This window comes from Lissotriton helveticus, chromosome 7, assembly GCF_964261635.1.
Source record: "Lissotriton helveticus chromosome 7, aLisHel1.1, whole genome shotgun sequence".
Classification (NCBI taxonomy): domain Eukaryota; kingdom Metazoa; phylum Chordata; class Amphibia; order Caudata; family Salamandridae; genus Lissotriton; species Lissotriton helveticus.
The window spans coordinates 2,500,942-2,513,398 of record NC_136068.1 but is presented as its reverse complement, the minus strand read 5'-3'; the positions used below and the strand labels follow the sequence as shown (position 1 = coordinate 2,513,398).

Here is a 12,457-nt window from a genome sequence, read left to right as displayed (position 1 = left end):
ATATAAGAGTTCTGAGCAACCGGTGGTGCACAAGCAGACTTTGTATCAGAGTTCTGAGCATGTGGGCGTGCACAAGCAGACCTTGTATCAGAGTTCTGAGCATGTGGGGGTGCACAAGCAGACTTTGTATCAGAGTTCTGAGCATGTGGGGGTGCACAAGCAGACTTTGTATCAGAGTCCTGAGCATGTGGGCGTGCACAAGCAGACTTTGTATCAGAGTTCTGAGCATGTGGGGGTGCACAAGCAGACTTTGTATCAGAGTCCTGAGCATGGGGGGGTGCACAAGCAGACTTTGTATTAGAGTTCTGAGCAACCGGTGGTGCACAAGCAGACCTTGTATCAGAGTCCTGAGCATGTGGGCGTGCACAAGCAGACTTTGTATCAGAGTTCTGAGCATGTGGGCGTGCACAAGACGACTTTGTATCAGAGTCCTGAGCATGTGGGGGTGCACAAGTAGGCTTTGTATCAGAGTCCTGAGCATGTGGGGGTGCACAAGCAGACTTTGTATCAGAGTCCTGAGCATGTGGGGGTGCACAAGCAGACTTTGTATCAGAGTTCTGAGCATGTGGGGGTGCACAAGCAGACTTTGTATCAGAGTCCTGAGCATGTGGGCGTGCACAAGCAGACTTTGTATCAGAGTTCTGAGCATGTGGGGGTGCACAAGCAGACTTTGTATCAGAGTCCTGAGCATGGGGGGGTGCACAAGCAGACTTTGTATTAGAGTTCTGAGCAACCGGTGGTGCACAAGCAGACCTTGTATCAGAGTCCTGAGCATGTGGGCGTGCACAAGCAGACTTTGTATCAGAGTCCTGAGCATGTGGGGGTGCACAAGCAGACTTTGTATCAGAGTCCTGAGCATGGGGGGGTGCACAAGCAGACTTTGTATCAGAGTTCTGAGCATGTGGGGGTGCACAAGCAGACTTTGTATCAGAGTTCTGAGCATGTGGGGGTGCACAAGCAGACTTTGTATCAGAGTCCTGAGCATGTGGGCGTGCACAAGCAGACTTTGTATCAGAGTTCTGAGCATGTGGGGGTGCACAAGCAGACTTTGTATTAGAGTTCTGAGCATGTGGGGGTGCACAAGCAGACTTTGTATTAGAGTTCTGAGCATGTGGGGGTGCACAAGCAGACTTTGTATCAGAGTCCTGAGCATGTGGGGGTGCACAAGCAGACCTTGTATCAGAGTCCTGAGCATGTGGGGGTGCACAAGCAGACTTTGTATCAGAGTCCTGAGCATGTGGGGGTGCACAAGCAGACTTTGTATCAGAGTTCTGAGCATGTGGGGGTGCACAAGCAGACTTTGTATCAGAGTCCTGAGCATGTGGGCGTGCACAAGCAGACTTTGTATCAGAGTTCTGAGCATGTGGGGGTGCACAAGCAGACTTTGTATCAGAGTCCTGAGCATGGGGGGGTGCACAAGCAGACTTTGTATTAGAGTTCTGAGCAACCGGTGGTGCACAAGCAGACCTTGTATCAGAGTCCTGAGCATGTGGGCGTGCACAAGCAGACTTTGTATCAGAGTCCTGAGCATGTGGGGGTGCACAAGCAGACTTTGTATCAGAGTCCTGAGCATGGGGGGGTGCACAAGCAGACTTTGTATCAGAGTTCTGAGCATGTGGGGGTGCACAAGCAGACTTTGTATCAGAGTTCTGAGCATGTGGGGGTGCACAAGCAGACTTTGTATCAGAGTCCTGAGCATGTGGGCGTGCACAAGCAGACTTTGTATCAGAGTTCTGAGCATGTGGGGGTGCACAAGCAGACTTTGTATTAGAGTTCTGAGCATGTGGGGGTGCACAAGCAGACTTTGTATCAGAGTTCTGAGCATGTGGGGGTGCACAAGCAGACTTTGTATCAGAGTCCTGAGCATGTGGGCGTGCACAAGCAGACTTTGTATCAGAGTTCTGAGCATGTGGGGGTGCACAAGCAGACTTTGTATCAGAGTCCTGAGCATGGGGGGGTGCACAAGCAGACTTTGTATTAGAGTTCTGAGCAACCGGTGGTGCACAAGCAGACCTTGTATCAGAGTCCTGAGCATGTGGGCGTGCACAAGCAGACTTTGTATCAGAGTCCTGAGCATGTGGGGGTGCACAAGCAGACTTTGTATCAGAGTCCTGAGCATGGGGGGGTGCACAAGCAGACTTTGTATCAGAGTTCTGAGCATGGGGGGGTGCACAAGCAGACTTTGTATTAGAGTTCTGAGCAACCGGTGGTGCACAAGCAGACTTTGTATCAGAGTTCTGAGCATGGGGGGGTGCACAAGCAGACTTTGTATTAGAGTTCTGAGCAACCGGTGGTGCACAAGCAGGCTTTGTATCAGAGTTCTGAGCATGGGGGGGTGCACAAGCAGACTTTGTATCAGAGTTCTGAGCATGTGGGGGTGCACAAGCAGGCTTTGTATCAGAGTCCTGAGCATGTGGGGGTGCACAAGACGACTTTGTATCAGAGTCCTGAGCATGGGGGGGTGCACAAGCAGACTTTGTATCAGAGTTCTGAGCATGTGGGGGTGCACAAGCAGGCTTTGTATCAGAGTCCTGAGCATGTGGGGGTGCACAAGCAGGCTTTGTATCAGAGTCCTGAGCATGGGGGGGTGCACAAGCAGACTTTGTATCAGAGTTCTGAGCATGGGGGGGTGCACAAGCAGACCTTGTATCAGAGTCCTGAGCATGTGGGGGTGCACAAGCAGACTTTGTATCAGAGTCCTGAGCATGGGGGGGTGCACAAGCAGACCTTGTATCAGAGTCCTGAGCATGTGGGGGTGCACAAGCAGACTTTGTATCAGAGTTCTGAGCATGTGGGCGTGCACAAGACGACTTTGTATCAGAGTCCTGAGCATGTGGGGGTGCACAAGTAGGCTTTGTATCAGAGTCCTGAGCATGTGGGCGTGCACAAGCAGACTTTGTATCAGAGTCCTGAGCATTTAGGCTAACCCTGGGCGAAGCACTACGCTACGCTCGCAGAGTTTGTGAAGTTTTCGCAACTTCGCACTACGCGAGCTGCACGTAGCACAGTGCGAACATGCGTAGTGCAGCGTAGCGTAGTGCAGCGGTCATTTTTTGCTTGTTCGCGGTCCTGAACGTCATGTTCGCGACCGCCAGCAAGCAAAATGACATCCCGGCGAGATTCTCAACGCGAGGAGGTCAGGTTTCTCATTGTGAGTGGTTGCGCATGCTCGCGACCGCTCTCAATGAGAAACTACCTGTTCGCGTTGAGAAAGCTGGCGCTCGAGTAATAATCTACTCAAGCAGCAGAAAACTACAGCTCGCACTGTGCAAGATGCCGTTTTCAATGCTTGCACAGTGCCGGATACTTGTCCGCACTGTGCAATCATTGAAAACGCATCTTGCACAGTGTGAACATGCTACTACGCAGCTCGCGTAGTGCTACGTGAAGTTCGCGTAGTGCGAAGTGCACTTCGCGTAGCTTCGCGTAGCGCTACTTCGCGAACTACGCCCAGGGTTAATTTAGGCCATATTATGGCAAGGGTGCACTTTCCCTGCTTGCTCCACAACGCACCTTAAAACAGGTGCTCTGGGCTCAAGCTTGGGAAGAACACCTTTTCATATTGAATGAGCCGCCCTCTGGGCAGCGGCTAAATAGCGCTGCCCAGGGGGCAGTGCATTCAAGTGAAATACGGAGCAGCTTTGAAACAGCCACTCCATGTTTCACTCTGCAGGTGGCAACCCGCCTACAGCTTTACGAGAGGAGACACATCCCCTTGTATGAGTGTGCAGTGAGTGGCTGCCCCTGTCTGCAAGGGGATGTCTGGAGGGCTGCCATCACAGGAACAGTGTGTCACCTTTGAGGTGGTGCACTCTCAGTGCGTCCCCTAACAGCTTCTTTGCCTCTACGAGCTCGTCTATAATGTTGCCCCAGTGCAGAGGCAAATGAGGGAACACCGTCTGGTGATAGCTCTGGAACTATATGTGCCCCACAGCTATCGATATCACAGAAAGGGCAGCACACCAGTCTAGAGCCCCTACTGCAATACCAAAGTGCCCCGAGGGGTGAAATAGGGTGTTTACGTCCGTTGCGCCACAGGGCACTACGTAATACGGCCCCTGGGGTGCCTTACCAACCCACATATAAAAGTTTGGAGCAACTGTGGGTGTCCAAGCATACCTTTAGAACAGCGATCCGAGCATCTGGGGTACACACGCAGACCCATATAACAGAGATCGGGAGTGCACAAGCAGACTTTTATATAAAAGTTCTGGACATCTGGGGGCGCACAAGCTGACCTCTGTATCAGAGATTTGAGCATCTGGCGGTGCAGAAGCCACGCTCCACCCTCTGCCTGAGCACTCTCCCTGACCAGCCCACAGACCGGCTGGAACACCTGAACTTTAAGATACTGGCCAGCCCTACCACCACCCTCCTGGGAACGCTCATCTACCGGCCCTCTGGACCCCGCTGACCTTTTGCAGACTTCATCATGGACATCATCTCCCCGCATGCCATTGCGTCCACCAACTACACCCTTCTGGGAGACCTCAACTTCCACCTTGACAACCAACTAGACCCCAAAACCGCATCCCTCCTAGGCAAGCTTCACAACATTAGATTTCACCAGATCATGACCGAACCCACGCACTCAGCAGGACACACCCCCACCCCCCTTCACAAAAGGAAATTCCATCACTTTCACCCTCACCACCGAACACCCGTGGACAGACCATCGATGTGTCCACTTCACCTTCAGAGCACCCACCATCCACAGACAACAGCACCGGCGCCCACAGAGAAACTGGACCAAATTCACTGACATCCAGCTCATCGCCTTACTCACCAACTCCACCCCGTCCACCACGGAAGACGACGCCCCCAACACCGCTGCTCGAACTCTACACAGATGGATCACCGACAGTGTCAACACCATAGCCCCCCTCAAGAAGAACAACAACGCACACACCAAGAAGGCCAGATGGTTTACCCCCAAACTCCGAGAGTCCAAGCATACCTGCCAATGCCTCGAGAAGACCTGGAGGAACTCCGAATCCACAGAAGCGCACAACAACTTCAAAGCCGCCACCACCGCCCACCACCAGTTCATCAGAAACATGAGGAAAACTGCAATTGAAGACTGGATCTCCACACATGCACACAACAGCAAAGAACTCTTCAACATCATCAAGGAGTTTGCCCGACCCACCAGTGAGTGTCCCCCCCACAAGACCTCTGCAACAAACTTACCACCTTCTTCCACAGCAAAATCAAGAACATCTACGACAACTTCGACAAAGACAACCAAAACACGGAACACCCAGCAACCACCCACGATGCCTTGAAGCTGACGATCGACAACTGGACTACCCTCACCACCAAGGACACGCTGAAGACAATGAAGTCAATTCACTCTGGGGCCCCCATGGACCCCTGCCCCCACCACATCTTCAACAGATCCGCCGACACCATCGCACCCATGCTTTGCAACACCATCAATCGCTCCCTGGCAAAACCCATCCTGATGAAGCCCTCGGCAGACCCTACCGACCTCAAAAACTACAGACCCATCTCCCTGCTCCCGTTCCCAGCAAAAGTAATTGAGAAAGCCATCAACAGCCAACTCACCACCTTCATCGAAGAACACAACATCCTCGACCCATCACAATCCGGCTTCAGAAAAAACCACAGCACCAAAACCGCCCTCCTCGCCGCAACAGACGACATCCGCTTCCTACTGGACAAACGAGAAACAGTAGCCATCATCCATCTTGACCTCTCAGTGGCCTTTGACACAGTATTCCACGGCACCCTAATACGCAGACTCCATGACGCAGGTATCCAGGACAAGGCCCTCGACTGGATCTACTCCTTCCTCTCCGGCAGAACGCAATGGGTCAGACGCCCCTCTTTTCTCTAAGATCCCACACCAATCACCTGCGGAGTACCCCAGGGATCCTCTCTCAGCCAAACGCTCTTCAAAGTCTATATGGCTCCCCTCGTCCCCATCATCAGAACCTACAGAGTCAACATTGTTACGTATGCCGACAACACCCAACTCATCCTCTCCCTGTCAAACGAAGCCAATGCAGCCAAACTCAAGTTCCAAGAAGGCATGGAAGCTGTCGCCAAATGGATGAAAAACAGCTGCTTACAACTCAACACTGACAAAACAGAAGTACTCTTCATGGGTCTACACCCCGATGCTTGGAATGACACCTGGTGGCCCACCGCCCTCGACAGCCTATCCGCCCTCACCACCACGCACGCAACCTTAGAATCATCCTAGACTCTGAGCTCAAAATGGACCGCCAGATCAACATTGTCTCGTCCTCCTGCTTCCACATCCTTCGCCTCTTATGCAAGACCTTCAAATGGATCCCCCTCGAGCACAGAAAGACCCTCACTCATGCCCTGGTGACCAGCAGGCTCGACTATGGCAATGCACTCTAAGCCGGCACACACAAAAACCTCACCGCAAGCTACAAAACCTCCAGAACACCGCCGCAAGGCTTGTCCTCAACTTACCACGTCACTGCCACATCCCCCAAGACCTGTGCACTCGCCACTGGCTCCCCCTCTAGACAAGAATCACCTTCAAGATCCTCACCCACGCACGGAAAGCCCTCCACAACTCTGGACCAGTATACCTCAGCAGCCGATTCAAATTCCACGTGCCCCAGAGGACCCTACGATCTGCCCAGCTCTCCTATGCCGTGGTTCCCCACACCAGAAAGACCAGATCAGGAGGCCGCTCTTTCGCCTTCCTCGCGGCCAGTGCATGGTACGCCCTACTGCTCCACCTCTGAAAGACAACATTGCTTCCCATCTTCATAAGAGACCTCAAGACCTGGCTCTTCGACGGACCCCCCCTTGATGGCTTGAAACCTGCACCACCCCTCCCCACAGCTCCTTGAGACCCTTGAGGGTGAGTAGTCATGCTCAACAAACCCCTGAGTGATCAATTGATTTCAGAAGCGGATCTTTATGTCAGAGTTCTGAGCATCTGGGGGTGCAGAAGCGAATCATTACGTAAGAGTTCAGTTCATCTCTAGGTGCACAGGTTACCCTTTGCAGCAGGCCTGGGAGGAACATTAATTACGACAGAGTAATCAGAGTAGTTTTGTACTTTTGTGTTACTCTCAAGAAATGAAATTACTGAAAATAACATGATCACGACACTCACGTCATTTGGAGAAGTTTGGGGCTGAAGGCCTACCCAAGAGCCCAGGAACAGGACACGCGCGGCAGCTGTCTGCGGCGGATCCTGCTTTGTTGCATTTAGCTCTGTTTTCTTGGTGCAAAATGCATTCTTTTATTCCATTTTTAATGGGAGGGTGCGTTAAGAAAATAGCACTAAATGCCGGGTTAAGCTCCTTACGTAAATTCTCATAAACTCAGGTAAATTTGCTGTCATTTTGCATAAAGATGATACTGCAAATTACAGACGTTATGCCCACCCCAACTTTATTGCAGCTTTCCAAGCACCGGGAGAGCACGAGTGGAGCTTGAATTCAGAACTCTCAGAGGGGCAAATTAGCAAGAACCTCGTTAAAATTATCGCCGTTTTAGCGGCAGGAAACTGCCGCTAAAGATGCGATAATAGGCCTGCAAATGTGCGTTATAGAATTGCAATAGAAGCCCAGGTTAGATGTGCAGGACATCTAACCTGGGCTTCTATTGGAATTTTATAACGCATATGTACATATCCTGCCCTTTCTGCTGACCGGTCTGTGAATCTGGAGTACATGGGAACACCAACGCAATACCCATGGACACGCCTCTCTGGTGCAGAGTAATGCAACCAGTGGTTTGCGCTGGGATTTATGAAGCCACGGAGGGCCAAGCAAGGTGGCCTTGTCGGCTTCGTACATCTCATTTTTCATTTGTGTTGCTCTTGCATCACGCAGTGCTCATAATTATGCCCCTACAGGTTTCAGCACAGCATAGTCTGCCGCTATTTATTTGCGGTTGCATGTCGTGCAACCAGTTGGCTATCATGGGCTTCGTATCTCGTGGCCAATGCATCGCTATATTTCATTTAGCTAGGAGCAGGGCTAATGACGACTCTCCCAGCCGTTGCCTGAATGAGCTGGACACATCTCTACAACGCAACAACGGCCTTTGGGGTCACTCCGCGACCACTTCCCCCCAGAACAGGTGTTTCGGGGCACAGAACCACGCCATGTCGGCATGTTGAGTGTTGCATGTCCGGCAGCGGGCTGTGCTGCTCAACTGGGGTATGGTTTGCCCTGCAGAAGAGTCTGTAGTGAAGCAGCTTGTGTCTGTGGTTCTTAGACACCATTCCTTCTCCTCTGTTGGCCACAGTAAGTCCAAGGTTTCTCTGTGATGGCGTCTCCCAGGTCAATCTCCCAGGACTGCCTATAGCTCGGCGTCTCTGACTGTCTCTCAGCAGATATCTGTCTGAAGACTCTCAAGAACCGTCTCACCCCATCTGGGGACAAGATGGACTGTGTCAAGGGTGGTAATTGGGCGGCTCTACTGGGAATTGGGTATTTGTTCACTCACTGTGCATCTGAGTCTGTAGTAATGCATGCTTTAAATGGGCCGGTACTCTCCGGTACGGAGAACCGACAGTTTTTTATTTAGAGAGAGAGGGGCATATTATCAAAGGCCTTATTGCCGCTTTAGCGGGACTTTTTCCCCGCTAAAGAGGCGATAATTTCATTGCACTATTAGCAAGTGTCGCTAACAGCAGTTAGCGACAGTTTGTAGGCGATAGCGAGAGGTTTGGGGCCCGCTTTGCATGTCAGCGATATTTATCGCTAATGACATGCAAAATGGGCGTACCCAACCTGTTAGCGACTGAAAGCAGTCACTAGCATCGCTATCGCCTATTATCAACGCAGGCACAGCAATAAAAAAAAATGCGCTAAGCGCGAATATCGCCAAAAACTAACACGTGCTCAGACCACTTCTTAACCTATATATCCAATGGGAGGTGGATATTCAGGTTAAGACCCTATTGTTGTTAATGCGTGAATATCGCTGGTTTTCCAGCGATATTCACACATTGAGCCGCTATCTCCGGATATTTTATCGCATTTGAGATAAACGTTGCTAATAGCACGTTATCTCTACGATAAAATCCGGCGATGCGCGGCGATAAAAAAAATATCGCTAAGCTCATTTAGCGATAAATATCGCTAGTTGTTGGTAATATGCCCCATAGTACCGGCACTTCTCAAGAGCAATGCCATACCTTTAACTGGAGAGTACCGGCAATTCTCAGAAACAAGCGGGTACTCTGGTTCAGAGTGCCCGCACTTCTATTTTTCCCTTTCAAGCACTGGTAGTAAGTGAATGTACCCAGTGGGGGGTCACAAGTGGGGTACTAGAAAGCACCCTTCAAGAAAGAGACACCCCATTTGTGGTAAATACGCTCTCTTGAAGTAGTCCGTAACCCCCCATCCCTTATCAGTGGGAACGCTGGGTTGTTGAATGTCCGTAAGGCCAGTGAATATAAGCAACTAGTGTTTGTTTTTCCCACTCACCTCCACGCCTAGCAGGTCGTGACCGCTAGGTTGATGCTGTGTTGGGGGCGTGAGAGGTGGCCAGTAGCAAGGCTTGCAGCAGAGTCGGGTCCCCATCCCATTCTGTAGAGGATGCGCCTGTCAAGCAGTGCCAGGAGCGGCTTTGAGGACCCCGCGCCGCAGGTCAAGAGATCTCAAAACCAGGACCCTTGAAGTCACCTCGTCCAAAGGGTAATGGACACTTGCACCAGAATTCCACCCGCGGCGCCATATTGTCTCCTTCTGGGCCATGGTCCCGTTGGATTACCGTGTTGGGGTTCGTGTTTAGGATGACCCCTAATATTTCACAGTGTCATAGACCCATCATATGGGAAACTCCAGTGACGTCAGTCAAGGGTAACAGCTCCTTCTTTCTTATCCCCATAGATTTTTATACCCGAGATCCCACCAAATGTGATAATTGGCCGAATTGGCAGCAGTGGATTGACCGTGAGATCGCGGAAGAAAAAGCAAATGCGACCAGCGTCCATGGAGTGTGGAAGTCGTCCCCTGGTAAATCCCCTGTGCGTGCGGCCATCTTGGAAGAGTCTGCCAGGCGCTGGAGCACAAGGACGAACAGGAGGGAGGGCAGCGGGCAACGCTGCCCAGTGCGCTGTCCATGGAGGTAGACTCCGGGGTCAGACCCTTGGCCTTTTGTGGATTGTGAATCTCTCCATGGTTGCCATCAGGAACGGTCATTCCAGTGACTCGAATGCCTTCTTGGTGTTTAACAAGGCAACGGTCACTTCCATGTCCGGTGGCACCAGGAGGATGACCAAAAACACAGGAGCATGTGTAGAAAGGGATTGTGCCACCGGAACGCCACTTTTACTGAAGCGCCGACGGCGCAGTGCCCGGCTCCATATTTTCAATGGGGCTCTAAGGCACTTTGCACCGCGTAACACCACCAGGGCTCAAGTCGGGGTACCACGCGGGTGGACAGCGTCCCCCCACTTATTTTCCCGTGGGGACACGTCTCCCTGCCAAACAGCTGGACTTCACTCTTTGGCCTCTCTCGGACGAGGAGCTCGGCACCTTTCGTGACATCACTTCCTGTTGTGACGTCAATTCCGGTGACAGCGTCCCACAACTTCTTTTTTTACGACTTGTGCCCTGCACACCACATTGCAAATATCGTATCCTTTCATGCAGGTTTTTGCATCAAACAAGAATGCAATGGGTGTTGCTGGGGTCGTTCCGCCGCAACACCCGTTGCTTCTTGATGCTGCTGAGGCTGCTCCAAAAACTAACGCCATGCAAAAGTAGGCATTAGATTGCCTCAACGAGGAGAAATACGTTTATTTCTACTTGTTTTTGCTTTTTCTATGTGTGTAGCATTCTGCAGCACACACAGAAATAGCAAATCACCCTTATTGATTGTTTATATGCAGGAAGGAACACCTGCATCGCAAGCACCCTTGCACTATGACACAAGGGTGTCTGTGTTGGCGCTAAGCAGCTACTTTTAGTGCCAGCACAATGGAAAACACAAGGGTGTTCCATATTCTTGTAAATACAGCGCATCCCAGCATTTTGGAAGTGGTGCAGCGCAGCGCTGCACCATTTCCTTTTAAATATGCCCCACAGTGCATAAAGTCAGGGCGGGTTACCTGTGCGGTACAAAGCCCCCCTGTGCAGGTCCACCGAGTGGCATGGCCCTGCGCTCTACCCTTATTTAGCCCAAAGTACTCAACAATCGCAGAGCGTATTTTATTGTGAAAGACCTGTTCATGCAGCGCCTCGCTGGGAAATCTCCAGACGATGAAGTCCCCAGGACAGCAAGCTTGAGAAGCAAAGGAGAGTGATCAGCTAGATCTCCAGCGGTCGACCGCGATCTAAGGCAAGAATAAACTGTTGAGTGCCCTTTGAAAAAAGACTTTTATTTTACGTTTATTTCTCCTCGTTTTTGCTTTTTCTATATGTGCAGCATTCTGCAGCACACACAGAAGTTGCAAATCACCCTTATTGATTGTTTATATGCAGGAAGGAACACCTTCCTGCATATAAACAATCATGAAATAAACTAATCTTATGACAGCACTCTCAAAAGTAATCCGAAAAGACCATTAAGTCCTCGGATAGCATCAAGACAGTATATGCAATTATACGAAGTGTTACAAACACTCAAAGTTGGAAAGCATCTCTTCTCTTAATGGAAAGGCACAAAAAATGTCATGAAATATAGTAATTCCACTGTTGTTTTATTGATTTCAGCCGTCACGTGTTTCGTCTTATCCAAAAGATTTTTTCAAGGTTGAAATAAAGACAGAATACACATTTGTCTTGATTTGTTTTTGTGCAAGTGTAGAATCAGATGGAAAAAGTTGAATATACAATACTCGGAATTTCACAAAAAATGAACCAGTGCAAAAAAGTGTTTTTTTCTTTTGCAAGCCGAGGATATAGAAAGTGATGTGTGTTGAGGTACATAAGAACCACAGTTGAAAATACAAGAAGAAAAATTCAAAGAAAATTCCAAAACAGAAAGAAATCCCAAAAAGAAGAAGAAAAGCCACAGCGAGACCAGAAATACATCAATATAGATGATGTGATATTTGGAAATTTTCACACCAAATGGTAGAAATGTGATTGTAAGAACAGAATTATAACCTGAGAAAAAACGAACTAATAAAGAGTATTTTCTCTAAAGATACACCCACCAGTTCGATCAAATTGTAACCCAAATTGCACTGTCCCATACACACAGCTCAACTTGGTATTCAGAAAAAAACAACGAAGTCCTCAGCTCCACGGTTCAGTCAATAGAAGTTGTTTTAAAAGGAATAATTCTGTAAAAAGGAACAATAAAATAAGTGAAGCATCTTATAGTGAGAGCAAGATACTATCAGAATTATAAGTTTAAACACAAAGAGTGCATTCCCAACAGCACTCAATCTAAAGGGTGAACTCGAAAACCCTATATAAAGACACAGGGGCATATTATCAAGGGGGTTTATCTCCGCTTTTTTGGCTTGAAAAGCCAA

General features: G+C 49.9%; 1 protein-coding gene across 1 annotated transcript in view; it reads right to left on the bottom strand.

The window, feature by feature from the left end:
- Positions 1-12,457, bottom strand: part of LOC144767920 (C-X-C chemokine receptor type 2-like) — a 110,709-nt gene that overhangs the window by 5,153 nt on the left and 93,099 nt on the right. The gene's annotated exons all lie outside the window — the stretch shown is intronic.